Genomic DNA, 15,530 nt, shown 5'->3' with positions numbered 1-15,530 from the left:
CTCTGTGCGACCCCATAGACAGCAGCCCACCAGACTCCCCCGTCCCTGGGATTCTCCAGGCAAGAACACTGGAGTGGGTTGCCATTTCCTTCTCCAGTGCATGAAAGTGAAAAGTGAAAGTGAAGTCGCTTAGTTGTGTCCGACTCTTTGCAACCTCATGGACTGCAGCCCACCAGGCTCCTCCACCCATGGGATTTTCCAGGCAAGAGTACTGGAGTGGGGTGCCATTGCCAAGGTTCAAACACATGAATAAATGAGGCAGAAGAAGAATTACTGAACTTGGAGAAAGACCAGAGCAAATAACTTGTTTAATCAGAGCAGGAAAAAAAAAAAGAGAGAGAGAGAGAAAAAGGCAGGGAAGTGGGGGACGGGAATAAAAGTAAATCTTAAGGGACTTACAGGACAATCTCCAGCAAACTAACTTGCTTGATTTCCCTGATGGCTCAGAGGGTAAAGTGTCTGCCTGCAATGCAGGAGACCTGGGTTCAATCCCCAGGGTTGGGAAGATCCCCTGGAGAAGGAAATGGCAACCCACTCCAGTACTCTTGCCTGGGAAATTCCATGGACAGAAGAGCCTGGTAGGCTACAGTTCATGGGATAGCAAAGAGTCGCACAGTACTGAGCAACTTCACTAAAAGTCCTAGAGGAGAAGAAAGAGAGAATGGGGCAGAAATTTTATTTGAATAAATAATGGCTAAAACCTTCCTTAACCTAGGGAAAGAAATAGACATCCAGATCCAGGAAGCTGAGAGTTTAAATAATAATCCAAAGGATCCATACCAAGATACATTATAACTAAAATGTTAAAAATTAAAGACAACCAAAAACCACCGTAAACTAGAAGAGACAAGGATGAATATTTCCCTAGAGCATTCAGAGGGATCACAACCCTGCTGACACCTTGGTTTCAGATTTCTAACCTCTAGAACTACGAGAGAAAAAATTTCTGTTGTTTTAAACCTCCTTGTTAGTTGTACTGTTACAGCAGCCTTAGGAAAGTAATCAGAAAGAGTTGAAACTTGGTGATTACTGGATGAAGCATATCTCTGTATTTTCAAAGTTGACCTACCTTTTGGAACACCTATTATTTTTCTGGGGGCTTCCCTGGTGTCTCAGTAAAGAATTTGCTTGTGATTGGCTTTGATCCCTGGATCGGGAAGATCCCCTGGAGAAAGGAATGGCAACCCAATCCAGTATTCTTGCCTGGGAAATCCCATGGACAGAGGAGCCTGGCAGGCTGCAGTCCATGGGGTTGCAAAGAATCAGACACAACTTAAAGACTAATCAACATTACTTACCTACTCTTTCCTAGTCTGAGCCCCCCAATTGATTGGCCAATCAGAAATGATTGACATATGCTAAGCTTCTTGAATGATCTAGCCAGGCCACCAGCCCCTCTCAGTGTTCTAGAATGTTCTGTGATGACTCATTATTAAGATATACAGGAGAGGGGAAAGACCTTTCCCAATCTTCTTTGATTCTGTTCTTATCCCTAAATAATATTAAAATATGAAACAACAGGATATATGTTTACTTTAACAGCAGGATATATGTTTACTTTTATAACTGGGGCAGCTTGAACAACGCCTGTCATATAGGAGGTACTCCAAAAATTTTGATCACAGAAATGAGGGAACACATAATTTCCACAGAAGGAGGCAAGCTCTATTTCATCACACCTCTCTACTACCAGTCACTGCAGAGGTTTTCCTGTGTCAGATTAAGCACTCCTCTAAAATCATGTCTTTCTTTGTAGGCAAAGAGAGCAAAAGCACAGTTTCCAATCTCCACTCTCAGAAGTGAGTGGCTCTTTGCCCGTTCCACCCAACCTTAGGCCCCTCACCTGGTCTTTGGGAATGAGTACTTGGCCAAAAGGTGACCAAGGCAGAGACTCAGCTTCCACTAAAATAGGGGGAAATAAGTTGAAATCAGTTCAATAAATTTTTAGCCCCTTCTGGGAAAAAACAGCGCGGTAGTGGAGGGACATGCAAAGATGAGTATATAACTGCTGACCACAAGGAGTTTACACCTTAGAGACTTCACAGAGATATGGAAATAACTGAAGCACAAAATTCTGCCTTGATTCCTTTCTATGTGAAGGCAGGGTAGAAATGCAAAATATACGTTGCATGAGAGATGCAAAGATAGAATTTTAGAGTTCAAGGGAAATAGATTGCATCATCTGGTGGATTGAGCACCATGGGGCTATGGAGTGAGGAACAGTAAGTAAGTAAGGGTTGCTTACAGGGCACCAGACTTCTTGGGAATGATGCCTTTTAAAGACTGTGGGCTTTCAAAGGAGAAGTGAGGAAAGAGCTCTGTGTAGAGGAAATGGAGAAAGGCAGGGTAGTGGGGAGTGGTTATGCGTTCCTGAGTCAGAAAATTGTGAAGTAGAGTGAAGGCATGTGGTGGAAATGGTGAGAAGTAAATTTTAAAACTTAGGTTGAAGCCACATTAGGCTAAGTCTTAAGAAAGACACTGATACCTTCTTCTCCTCTGTATGACCTGGTCAATACTAGCCTCTGTGCCCCTGCTCAGCCACCTCTCTCAGGTGAATTGGAAGCCAGGGTGCGTTAGGCAGTGGGTGGCATCCAGGAGGCCAGATGCTGGTGGCAGCCTGCATCCTTTGTCTGCAGGTCTCTCCAGAAACATCACCTAACTGACACCAGAAAGTAAGAAAGAGGAATAGGCGGAGCCAGGGAGGAAATGAAAGGGACATTTAGGGACGTCCTCATATGTGCAAGGGGCTTCCCTTGTGACTCAGCTGGTAAAGAATCTGCCTCCACTGCAAGAGACCTGGGTTCGATCCCTGGGTTGGGAAGATCCCCTGGGGAAGGGAAAGGCTACCCACTCCAGTATTCTGGCCTGGAGAACTTCATGGACTATATAGTCCATGGGATCGCAGAGTCGGACACGACTGAGTGACCCTCACTTCACTCATATGTGCAAGACACCATTCTTGTTTACGCATTCTTTCCTTGCATCCTCACAGGTTGTACTTGGCTTCTGTGAGGACGAAATGCAATGTTTCTCACAAACTAAAAGGAATATAAAATGATGCATATTATTGCCCCAAACCTTTGGCCTGGGAGACTTCACTGCCACGTTCAAAGAGTCATTCCCCCATCCCACCCAACCTCCACCTCCCAGCTTCAGCTCCTTCTCACATACTGGAGAAACAACGAAAGCTTGATCTGGTTGTGTGCCAGCTTTGATTACAGTGATTCAGAAGAGTGACAAAGAGCAGCATCTTATATTGCTTAAAGGGCCCATTTCTATCCTTAACACAATTGTTTTACCTTTCAAATAAGAAAGCTGCCCGTATGTACCTAAGGAGCCCTTCATTTCCTCTATAGTCGTGTTGACCAAGCGAATCACCCTAGACTGAGAGGTCAGAGATCATGGACTTGCCCTGTAGGAGAGGCCCGCACATGGAAAGGATAGATGAGTCCTGGAATGGAATGTATGACCCGGGACAGGCCCAGGAGTGGGGAAAGGATTAAAGCAGAAATCAAGCATGCAGGCAGGGAACAGTTGGCAGGAAAGGAAAATTACAGGGACCAACTTCAGAGTGATACAGCAAGAGGTAAGGAGAGCAGGATTGTAGTAAGATAACCACTCTCATTTAACGTAAGCCTTCCACATGCTGGGAGGAACATTGCTTATCTTATGTAATCACTGAGTGGTAGAAGTCAGGATCCCCATTTTTCATGAATGGGCATAGTGGTTATGGAAATAATTTAACTGTAGCTCAGAGAAGCAAGAATTGTGACAATAAGGAGTGTGGTGATGAGATAGGGGAACCTGGGATCTGGGACCTTTTGCTGCAGTACTTGCACCTGGATAAACATCTCCAGCAACAGAATGCAAAGAAACTGTTAAGGGACTAACGATAACTATATGCATAGTGGGGGTAAATTATGAACAAAACACAAAAAGACCAAAACTCAGCTGCCACTTCTGGGGTGCAGAGAGCAAAAGCAAAAGCAGAGAGCAAAGATCTGATAGACAGAGGCCTGAAGAACTATGGACGGAGGTTCGTGACATTGTACAGGAGGCAGGGATCAAGACCATTCCCAGGGAAAGGAAACACAAAAAGGCAAAATGGTTGTCTGAGAAGGCCTTACAAATAGGTGTGAGAAGAAGAGAAGCTAAAGGCAAAGAAGAAAAGGAAAAATACACCCATTTGAATGCAGAGTTCCAAAGAAGAGCAAGGAGAGATAAGAGAGCCTTCCTCAATGATCAATGCAAAGAAATAGAGGAAAACAATAGACTGGGAAAGACTAGCAATCTCTTCAAGACAATTAGAGATACCACAGTGCAAAGATGGGCACAATAAGGGACAGAAATAATATGGACCTAACAGAAACAGAGGAGAAGGAAATGGCAACCCACTCCAGTATTCTTGCCTGGAGAATCCCAGGGACAGAGGAGCCTGGTGGGCTGCCGTCTATGGGGTCACACAGAGTCGGACACGACTGAAGCGACTTAGCAGCAACAGAAACAGAAGATATTATGAAGAGGTGGCAAGAACACACAAAAATACACAAAACTGTACAAAAAAGATCTTCACAACCCAGATAATTATGATGGTATGATCACTCACCTGGAGCCTGACATCCTGGAATGCGAAGTCAAGTGGGCCTTAGGAAGCATCACTATGAACAAAGCTAGTGGAGGTGATGGAATTCCAGTTGAGCTATTTCAAATCCTAAAAGATGATGCTGTGAAAGTGCTGCACTCAATATCCCAGCACATTTGGAAAACTCAGCAATGGCCACAGGACTGGAAAAGGTCAGTTTTCATTCCAATCCCAAAGAATGCTCAAACTACCACACAATTGCACTCATCTCACACGCTAGCAAGGTAATGCTCAAATTCTCCAAGCTAGGCTTCAGCCATATGTGAACTGTGAACTTCCAGATGTTCAAGCTGGTTTTAGAAAAGGCAGAGGAACCAGAGATCAAATTGCCAACATCTGCTGGATCATCGAAAAAGCAAGAGAGTTCCAGAAAAAAACATTTATTTCTGCTTTATTGACTATGCCAAAGCCTTTGACAGTGTGGATCACCACAAACTGTGGAAAATTCTGAAAGAGATGGGAATACCAGACCACCTGACCTGTCCTCCTGAGAAATATGTATGCAAGTCAGGAAGCAACAGTTAGAACTGAACATGGAACAGCAGGCTGGTTCCAAATTGGGAAAGGAGTACGCCAAGGCTGTATATGGTCACCCTGCTTATTTAACTTATATGCAGAATACATAATGAGAAACGCTGGGCTGGAAGAAGCACAAGCTGGAATCAAGATTGTCAGGAGAAATATCATTAACCTCAGATATGCAGATGACACCACCCATATGGCAGAAAGCGAAGAAGAATTAAAGAGCCTCTTGATGAAAGTGAAAGAAGAGAGTGAAAAAGTTGGCTAAAAGCTTAACAGTCAGAAAACTAAGATCATGGCATCCAGTCCCATCACTTCATGGCAAATAATGGGGAAGCAATGGAAACAGTGACAGAGTTTATTTTTTTTTGCGGCGGGGGGGGGGGGGGGGGGGGGAGGGCTCCAAAATCACTGCAGATGGTGACCACAGCCATGAAATTAAAACGCTTGCACCTTGGAAGAAAAGTTATGACCAACCTAGACAGCATATAAAAAGCAGAGACACTACTTTGCAGACAAAGGTCCATCTAGTCAAAGCTATGGTTTTTCCAGTAGTCATGTATGGATGTGAGAGTTGGACTATAAAGAAAAATGAGCAACAATGAATTGATGTTTTTGAACTATGGTGTTGGAGAAGACTCTTGAGAGTCCCTTGGACTGCAAGGAGATCCAACCAGTCCATCCTAAAGGAAATCAGTCCTGAATATTCATGGAAGGACTGATGCTGAAGCTGAAACTCCAATACTTTGGCCACCTGATGCGAAGAACTGACTCATTAGAAAAGACCCTGATGCTTGGAAAGATTGAAGGCGGGAGTAGAAGGGGCTGACAGAGGATGAGATGGTTGGATGGCATCACCGATTCAATGGACAGGAGTTTGAGTAAACTTCGGGAGTTAGTGACGGACAGGGAGGCCTGGTGTGCAGCAGTCCATGGGGTCGCAAAGAGTCGGACACGACTGAGCGACTGAACTGAACTGAACTGAACAAAAGCAAGGTCCTGAGTGTGATAACACAGCACCACCCAGGGGTGAGCAGACCGCCTAAGCCATCGCTCCAGCTCAGCCGGACTTGCTGATCCACCCCTGCTCTTTTCCCCATTTAAGGAACCTGCTCGCCCCCTTGTGGAGAGAGAGCAAAGGCACATGTTAGTTGGTCTAGGTCTGCAGGTCCCAGCAAAGCCTTGCCTGAATTCCTCGTCTGGCCTCTTATCAATGTCTATTGATTAAAGTGTCCAAGAACCCGGGTCGGCATCAGTGATAGAGGCATCGAGGAAATGTTGATTTAGGTCTCAAGACAGAGCCCATCAAAGGCCCTACTGCCTTGCAGGACTTACTGAGAGAAGAGTAGACTCCTTCTCTTAGTAAGTCCTTCTCCAGTTTTATAGAGTGGGCTCTGAGGCAGAGAACTATGGTGGGTAGAAGTAATCCAGTGTAGAAGAGAAGGATTGAAGGGTGGGGAACCTAACCTGTCACCACAAAGAACGGACATCTTCCAGGCTTTGAAAAAATCATTTATCATCATGGACCAAGTTAAGAGTTTCGTATAACTGACCACATGTGGGAATCATTTCTCCAGCATTTCCTGGTCATCTCCGGGTCAGTACTGAACTTACCGGGCAGGGTACACTAAGCAGACGTACACCAACACACTATGCTGCATCCTGAGGCCACGTGAGCACTGCCTGTTCCCATCCAGTGATGAGACAGGCTTCAATCTGGGATAAGATGGAAACTGAAGAGGTTAAGTAGAAGAAGCACTGGGAGTAAAGTCAGGTGAAGTTTCTCCAATCCCCATCTTTTGAGGCTGCTCAAGGAAGAGCGTTATTTTCCATGTGCATGTTCTGTGCAGCACTATACACAACAGACAAAAAATAGAAGTAACCCAATGTCCATCCGTGAATGAATGGCACACAAATGTGGCCTATCCATGCTGCTGCTGCTAAGTCACTTCAGTCGTGTCCGACTCTGTGCGACCCCACAGACGGCAGCCCACCAGGCTCCCCCGTCCCTGGGACTCTCCAGGCAAGAACACTGGAGTGGGTTGCCATTTCTTTCTCCAATGCGTGAAAGGGAAAAGTGAAAGTGAATGTGAAGTCGCTCAGTTGTGTCCAACCCTCAGCGACCCCATGGACTACAGCCTTCCAGGCTCCTCCATCCATGGGATTTTCCAGGCAGGAGGACTGGAGTGGGGCGCCATTGCCTTCTCCGTGGTCTATCCATGCAACGGAGTATTATTCAGCCATAAAAGGGGATGAGGAACTGATAGATGTGACCCCATAGGTGAATCTTGAAAACATTATGCCACAGGAAAGAAGTCAGACACAAAGTGCCACATATGGTTTGATTCCATTTATATGAAATATCCAGAGAGGGTAAACAGAAAGCAGATTGGTGGTTTCCAGGGCCTGGGAGGGGGAAGCAATAGGAAGGCCCTGGTAATAGAATATATAGACAAAGAAGGAGGGAGGCAGTTCAACATGGTGTTAGTTCTGCCCATCCTCTGTTACATTGCCAGATTCCAAATGGCAAATTATGACCCATTAGTAAAGTAATTCAGTGGATTGCAAATAATTGTAATTTTAATGCAATAGGGCAGAGAAGAAGAGAAAATATATCAGCATGTTATTCTCAAAAAGTATTGCATTTAAAACTTATTTCCAGTGTGTGTGTGTGTGTGTGTGTGTGTGTGTGTGTGAAAGAGAGAGAGACTGAGATTCAGAGGGCAAATATACTGACCATGATATAAAATGTACTTCTCACTGTGACCCATAGTCAAAATGTTTGAAAGTCTATACTATATTTGTCAGCTTGCTTTAAAAAGCAAGCATAGCACCAGGTTTTAATGTCATTTTCCTTAGATAAAAATCATTTGCCTAAAGAATCTAGGATGTTTGGTTGAAGCCTATAGAAAGCCAGCACCTCTCCTAACTCATCAACCACTATACTTGAAGAGGAAAAGTTAAAATTTTACATACCTTCCTGCTCCTTCTGCCTCTGAAACTCAGCTTGCTCCTTGCAAAGTCTGGATCACGTAGGTCATGTAGTCTCAGAAAGTGGGGACTTACAACACTAGGAACTGGAGCTTATCTCACTCGTCCTTGTCCTGATCTTTGCAATTGCCCGGCTCCTGCAAACCTGCTTAACCATGCCTGTCCATGTAAAGGTCAGGCATCCCGCTCCCCATCTTGACTGCTGTTCCCCCACGTGCAAAGCCCCTTAGTTTAAACCAGCCTACTAACAGCTAGTGTTGCCCACTACAGTCTATCTATAAAAACTCTGTAACCCCTTTGTTCGGAGCTCAGAGCTTGGACTGTTAACTTCTCTGGGTCCACTGGCATAATAAATCAGAGTTCTCCAAATCTCCGAGTGTGGTGCTTGGTTTCTTGAGTACTGGTTTCTGCAACAGTTCAAGGAGCTTTTCTCACACTAATAATCTTGCTTTTCATTCCAAATTGCCATCAATCATTAAATCACTGACTTCTCCTCATTTCCCTAGAAGTCAGTTGACTCTTTATTATTCTTAGTAATAGAAGGCATGGCTACACACAAAAGTTGAAATCACAGTCACCTAAACACTTCCTTTTAGGAATTTTTCTACATTCTTCTCAAAAACTGAGAGAGAATGGAACCATTCAACAGGCATATTCTGTGTCTTAATCCCCTCCTTTCGTGCCACTCTGTCTACTTTGCAGGGATTCTCCTATTTAGGGACAGCAGTGATGTTTTCCCAGCTCAGATCTGTGACACCCCAAAAAGCCAAGCAGTGGGCACCACTTCTGTTAACTCTACCTTATCTCAGACGCTGTGCCTCCTTCTTTAAGTCACTCTTCTATCGGAGCCAGGGTTGACCTTGGCCCTCAAGCCTTGCCCATTTGGTCAGCAGTCTGGGGAGTGAAGCAGCAGTGGTTGCTGATGCTGGGGTCTCCGTGTTCAGCCTCTGACTATTAGTTTCATGTATGGTAACCTGGACTGTAGGGTCAAGCTTCCAGTGGCATCGAGCCCTTAACCCAAGATCAAATATGTCCCTGCGTCATTGAACACTAACTGGTTAGGGAGATCTGCGTAGGCAGAGAAGTCTAATCAATGTGCTCAAGCTTATACTAGACAGCCTTGAGAATGGAAAGCTCATGGCAATGACCTACCCACACCACCTCAGAGTCTAAGGCTGCCATCCACTTTGGATCAGAACCGACCTTCCTGAGTGAACGACAGACCATGAACAGGAAGGACTCTGTGTGTTTATGTATGTGTGTATGTAAAACCTTATAATTAAGAAATCTTTGAAAGTGAAAATTCTGTGTTTACTGGTATTTTGTCCTATGTCATAATATCTTCCACTAAAATAAAAAATATATGCATTTTCTATATGTGTTACATAGTGGATGATGTAAAAAAATTTTTTGAACTGTTTCTTGAACATCTATTGACCTCTATACTCGATGGACGTGAGTCTCAGTGAACTCCGGGAGTTGGTGATGGACAGGGAGGCCTGGCGTGCTGCGATTCATGGGATCGCAAAGAGTTGGACACGACTGAGCGACTGATCTGATCTGATGCTCATAATTGTACTTCTTTCTATAACCAAAGATTAATAAGATCCCATCCTACTCCAAATTATTAGCATTTTTTAAGACTCATCCTTCTTAGTGCCCATATGTAAGGTCCCTATAGTCAAAGCTATGGTTTTTCCAGTTGTCATGTATGGATGTGAGAGTTGGACCATAAAGAAGGCAGAGTGCCAAAGAATTGATGCTTTTGAACTGTGATGCTGGAGAAAACTCTTGAGAGAGTCCCTTGGACTGCAAGGAGATCCAACCAGTCAATCCTGAAGGAAATCAACTCTGAATATTCATTAGGAGGACTGATGCTGAAGCTGAAGCTCCAATAGTTTGGCCACTTGGTGTGAAGAGCCAACTCATTAGAAAAGATCCTAATGCTGGGAAAGACTGAGGGCAGGAAGAGAAGGGGGCAACAGAGGATTAGATGGTCGGATGGCATCATTGACTCAATGGACATGAATCTAAGCAAACTTCGTGAGATAGTGAGAGAGAAGCCTGGCATGCTGCAGTCCATGGAGTCCCAAAGAGTCAGACACAACTGAGCTACTGAACTGAACAACAAAATATACCTTTAAAAATTCAGCAAATGTACTACTTGAGTCAATGAAGCACATGATTGCAGCTGCCAACCTTACCTAGAAAGGTGTCTCTGCTTGGACTTATTCGAAACTGCAAGAAGGTTAATTAACAATTCACAATTTTTGTCTGAACTTCCTAGTGTGCTTAAAAAAAGATGGGGGAGGAAAGCTGTAATGAATTTCCCTCTTGTAAGCACCCCTAATGACTGTTACTAGAGCTGATATTCATTTCTCTGCCAACAAGGTTTGAACAGCCTCAAAGTTTCACTAATATGAAGAAAGATGCTGGATTAAGAAACGGAGACATGATTTATCAAAAAGAGAACTGGTTTTTTAATTCTAAGCACCTGGAAGGACTGAGAGCTGTTTTCATCTTTATGTTTGAAAGGTGGGGAACTGGAGGTCAGAGGTGATCTGTTTCATATTTCTGTGGTTCCCAATCACTGTTCCATGCAAAACTGACCATTGGACATTCCCTACTGACATTCCCTCCCTGCTGGAAGGCCCAGAAGTAAAATTTGACTTTTACTAGATGGTCAAATAGTCCACCAAACACAAGTAAACCACCAATCCTTTAAAAATATATTCCCCCAAAATACCCAAAAGGATAAGCACACGTTTTCATCACAAAGAGCACACTGCTGTTGTTTAGTTGCTCAGTCATGGACTGTACCCCACCGGGCTCCTCTGTCCATGGGATTATCCAGGCAAGGATACTGGAATGGACTGTCATTTCCTACTCCAGGGGATTCTCCCTACCCAGGGATCGAACCCACATCTCCTCTGTCTCCTGCACTGCAGGCAGATTCTGTACTGCTGAGCCACTGGGAAACCCAAAGAGCACAGGGAGAATAAACAAAATCACTGCACTGTAATTAAATTGCAGTGGCCAAGTTAAGCTTAAGGGCGAGGCTCTAAGACTTTAAAGGAGAATCTGGAACCAAAGTAATGTTTGAGCGGTGAACCTTGGGCTCCAAGAGAGGAATGTCCCAGGGATACCTTCCAAGAGAGACCAAGAAAGAATTTTCCTAATTTGTGAATGTGTTTGTATAAAAAATTTTGAAACTTTAAGTTAAATCACATTTGTTTGACACTGTCGCACAAAAATGATGTTTGATCACTGTACCAATAGAATCTCACATTTTATTTCTGTGTATATCTGTCCATGAAAAAAGAAATTGGAGTTAATACAGATATTTCTCTCATTTAGAATAGAAACACGTATTCTATATTCTTTCCCTGACTAAGGGGCTTGCTTTTATTTACAAATCCATAGGTGTATAAGTAGAAAAATAATACATAACCCAGGAAACTGTGAGTCACGATGAATTGGTGGCAGAATGGCCATATAACCCTTGAACTTTTGACTCTCCAATCCCACCTCGACCCCTTCCCATAGGACATCCTCTTTTGTAGGACGCTGCTGGAAGTCAGTCAGTCCAGTTCCAAGGAAAACAAAAGCCTCATCTATTCTTTGTCTTTTAACAAGACAGCATTGTTGACACTCAGAGACCTTCCTGCATCACCGTGCGAGTCCTTGGAGGTCTGAGGAAGCAGCTGCTTCATGTTTATGCAGCAAGGGCCAGCCCAAGGGTCCTGAGTCTTTTCTGCAGGCCAAGCCTCAAGCAGCCATGCTGCTTTAAGAAGGGTTGAGCTGCTAAGGAAACGATGCCATTCGCAGCAACGTGGATGGACCTAGAGATTATCATACTAAGCGAAGTAAGTCGGACAGGGAAAGACAAACATCATATGATATCATTTATATGTGCAATCTAAAAAATGATACAAATGAACTTATTGACAAAATAGAAACAGACTCACAAACATAGAAAACAAACTTATGGTTACCAAAGGAAAAAGGTAGCAGCCAGGGGTGGGGATAAATTAGGAATATGAGAATAACATATACACATTACTATATATAAAATAGATAAACAATAAGCACCTACTTGTAGCACAAGGACCTATACTCAATATTTTGTAATAACCTATATGGGAAAAGAATATATACAGTATTTATACTTTGCTGTATACCTAAAACTAACACAATACTATAAATCAACTATACTTCAACAAAAAAAAAGAATGGTTGGGTTGTTGAGCAAGATAAAGGTACTCCCTTTGATAGCAATGAAAAAATGTTCAGCTATAAGGTGTGGGGAAGTCATTTGGGCACAGACATGAGTTAACTTGAATTTGATGCTAACTAGGACTGCCTGGTTGAGACCTATCGATTGTACATTTTGTTGTTGTTGTTTTAGTCACTGAGTCACGTCCAACTCTTTTATGACCCCATGGACTCTAGCTCAGCAGGCTCCTCTGTCCATGGGATTTTCCAGGCAAGAATACTAGAGTGGGTTGCAATTTCCTCTTCCAGGGGATCTTCTTGACCCAGAAATTGAACTGGCATCTCCTGCCTTGCGGGTGGATTCTTCACCACTGAGCCACCAAGAAAGCCCTCATACGTTGGACATCTGATTTAATTTTTAAAGAAAAGGGCACATGGACCAGAAATAAAGAATGTCCATGCTAACAATAAAGATTAAAAGTCTCCCTTTGTGGACAGTGCTGGGCCTACTTTGATCATAAGACTCCCTTCCCAGGTGCCAGGGCCACGCTGACTTGCTGTGCCTATGCTGATCTGGTTTCCTGAAATCCTAAGGGAAAGTATTCCTTTACTTATTTGCTGTTCTTTGTTGTAACAAGACATAAAACTGTGCTGAAAACCCTGCTTCTGCAGAGCAGTGCCTCAGAGTTATCTGAGAGGCTAACTTCTGGGCTATAGCCCTTAGTGTAGTCCAAATAAAACTCATTTCTATTCCTATTATAGATTGTTTGTTGATTATTTTTGTCAACACCCTAAATTATTTTTTGAGGCCTACTTATTAGCAAGAGTACTAGAATACATAAGATGTCCATAATCTCAAGGAAAGCTCACAGACAGGTAACAAAAAGCAGGAGGCAGGAACAATCAAAAGACACTGACATAACTCAAAGGGAAGGTAGATCTAAAGATAAAATGCAAAAGGATAAAATTGCTAGAAGATATGTAGTAAGTCTAAATACATTCATTTTTTTCTAAATAAATACTGATGTATTAAATCTGGATAGAACTAAGGGACCTTAGGTTTAGCAATGGCTTTTTAGATACCAAAAGTACAATCCATGGGAGAAAAATTAAGTTGGACTTCATTAAAATTAAAATAACTGCTCTGCAAAAGACTGATAAGAGAATGAAAAATCAAACCATGGACTGGGAGACATCTCTGATATATTGCAAAACACATATCTTATAAAAGACAGGTATCTAAAATACACAAAGAAACATTAAACTCAACAATAAGAAAACAAACTACCCAATTTAAAAATAGACAAAAGTTCTGAACAGTCTCCTCATCAAAGGAGATATATGCATGGCAAATAAGCATATGAAATCCACTCTGCATCACATGTCATCAGGGAAATGCAAATTAGAACAATTATATATCACATATTGAAATTGTAAGAATCCAAAAACACTGACAACACCAAATGCTGGCAAGGAAGCAGAGCAACAGGAACTCTCATTCACAGCTGGTGGGAATGCAAAATGGTACGGCCACTCGGGAAGATTATTTTGGCAATTTCTCACATCACTAAACATACTCTTCCCACACAGTTCAGCAATTGCACTCCTTGGTATTTACACAAAGGAGTTGAAACTTTACATCCACACAAAAATCCACACAGGCATGTTATATAGAAGCTTTATTCAAAATTATCAAAACTTGAAAGCAACCAAGTTGTCTTTCAATAGATGAATGGATAAAGGGTGGGACATCCAAACAATGGAATATTGTTCAGCAATGAAAAGAAATAAACTTGCAAGCTACAGTAAACTTGGAGGAAACTTAAGTGCATACAGCTAAGTGAAAGTTAATCTGAAAAGGCCACGTACTGTGTGGTTCCAACTACATGGCATTCTGGAAAAGGCAAAAGTATAGAGACAATAAAAAGATCAATGGTTGCCGAGAATGCAGGGGAATGGGGAGCAGGATGGACAGGTGAAGCACCAGAGACTTCTAGGACAACGAAACTATTCTGTAAGGTGGACACAAAACATTATGTATCAAAACCCATAGAACAATAAAACAGGAAGAGTGACCCCTAATGTAAATTATGGACTTTCACTAATAATGAATCAATACTGATTCATCGAGTATAATAGATGCACCATACTAGTGCAAGACATTAATAATAGGGGAACTTGTAAAGAGGAGTGAGAAAGAGGGTGTATATAAGACAATTTTGTACTTTCTACATTTTTTGTGTAAAACTAAAACTGCTCTAAAAAATGAAGGTACTCAAAAAGTACAAATTTCCAGTTTTAAGAAAAATAAGAACTAGGAACACACTGTACAACATGATAAATATAACTTACCCTGCTGTAGGTTGTATGTGGGGCTTCCCCGGTGGCTTAGCGATAAAGAATTCATCTGCAACGCAGGAGTCACAGGAGATACGGGTTTGATCCCTGGTTGGGAAGATCCCCTTGAAAGAGGGCATGGCCACCCACTCCAGTTTTCTTGCCTGGAGAATCCCCATGGACAGAGGAGCCTGGCAGGCTACAGTCCAAAGAGTCACAAAGAGTCAGACAGCACTGAAGTGACTTAGCACACATGTACATGTTGTATATAACAGTGGTTAAGAGAGTAAATTCTAAAAGTTCTCATCAAAAGAAAAACATTTGTTTTCTATTTCTTTAATTTTGTGTCTATATGAGATGATGGATGTTCACTAAACCTATGGTAATCATTTCATAAAGTAAGTAAGTTAGATCATTATGCTGTACATCTTAAATGTATGCAGTGCTGTGTCAATTATATCTCAATAAAACTGGAAGATGGTCCCCGCGGTTAAGACCCCATACACCCAATGCAGGGGGCTCTGGTTCGACCCCTGGTCAGGGAACTAGATCCCACATGCCACAGCTAAAGATCCTGCATGCAGCAACTAAGACCCAGTGCAGCCAAACAAATGAAAAAAACTAACAATTTTTAAACTGGGAGGACAAAACTATTAAAAATAATAATAAAGTTTATTTTTTTTAGTAAATGATAGTGAGAAGATGTGTTTGGGATGTTATGGGAGCACGGAGGAGCCAAACTAAATCTGGCACAGTGGAAGTGAGGGAAGGCTTCCTGAAGGAGGCAAACTCTGAGTCAAAGAGAAGGCAAAAACAGAGGAAA

Source organism: Bos indicus, chromosome 23 (assembly GCF_029378745.1).
Source record: "Bos indicus isolate NIAB-ARS_2022 breed Sahiwal x Tharparkar chromosome 23, NIAB-ARS_B.indTharparkar_mat_pri_1.0, whole genome shotgun sequence".
Taxonomy (NCBI): Eukaryota; Metazoa; Chordata; class Mammalia; order Artiodactyla; family Bovidae; genus Bos; species Bos indicus.
The sequence above is the reverse complement of the archived record's forward strand: the minus strand, read 5'-3'. Positions refer to the sequence as shown.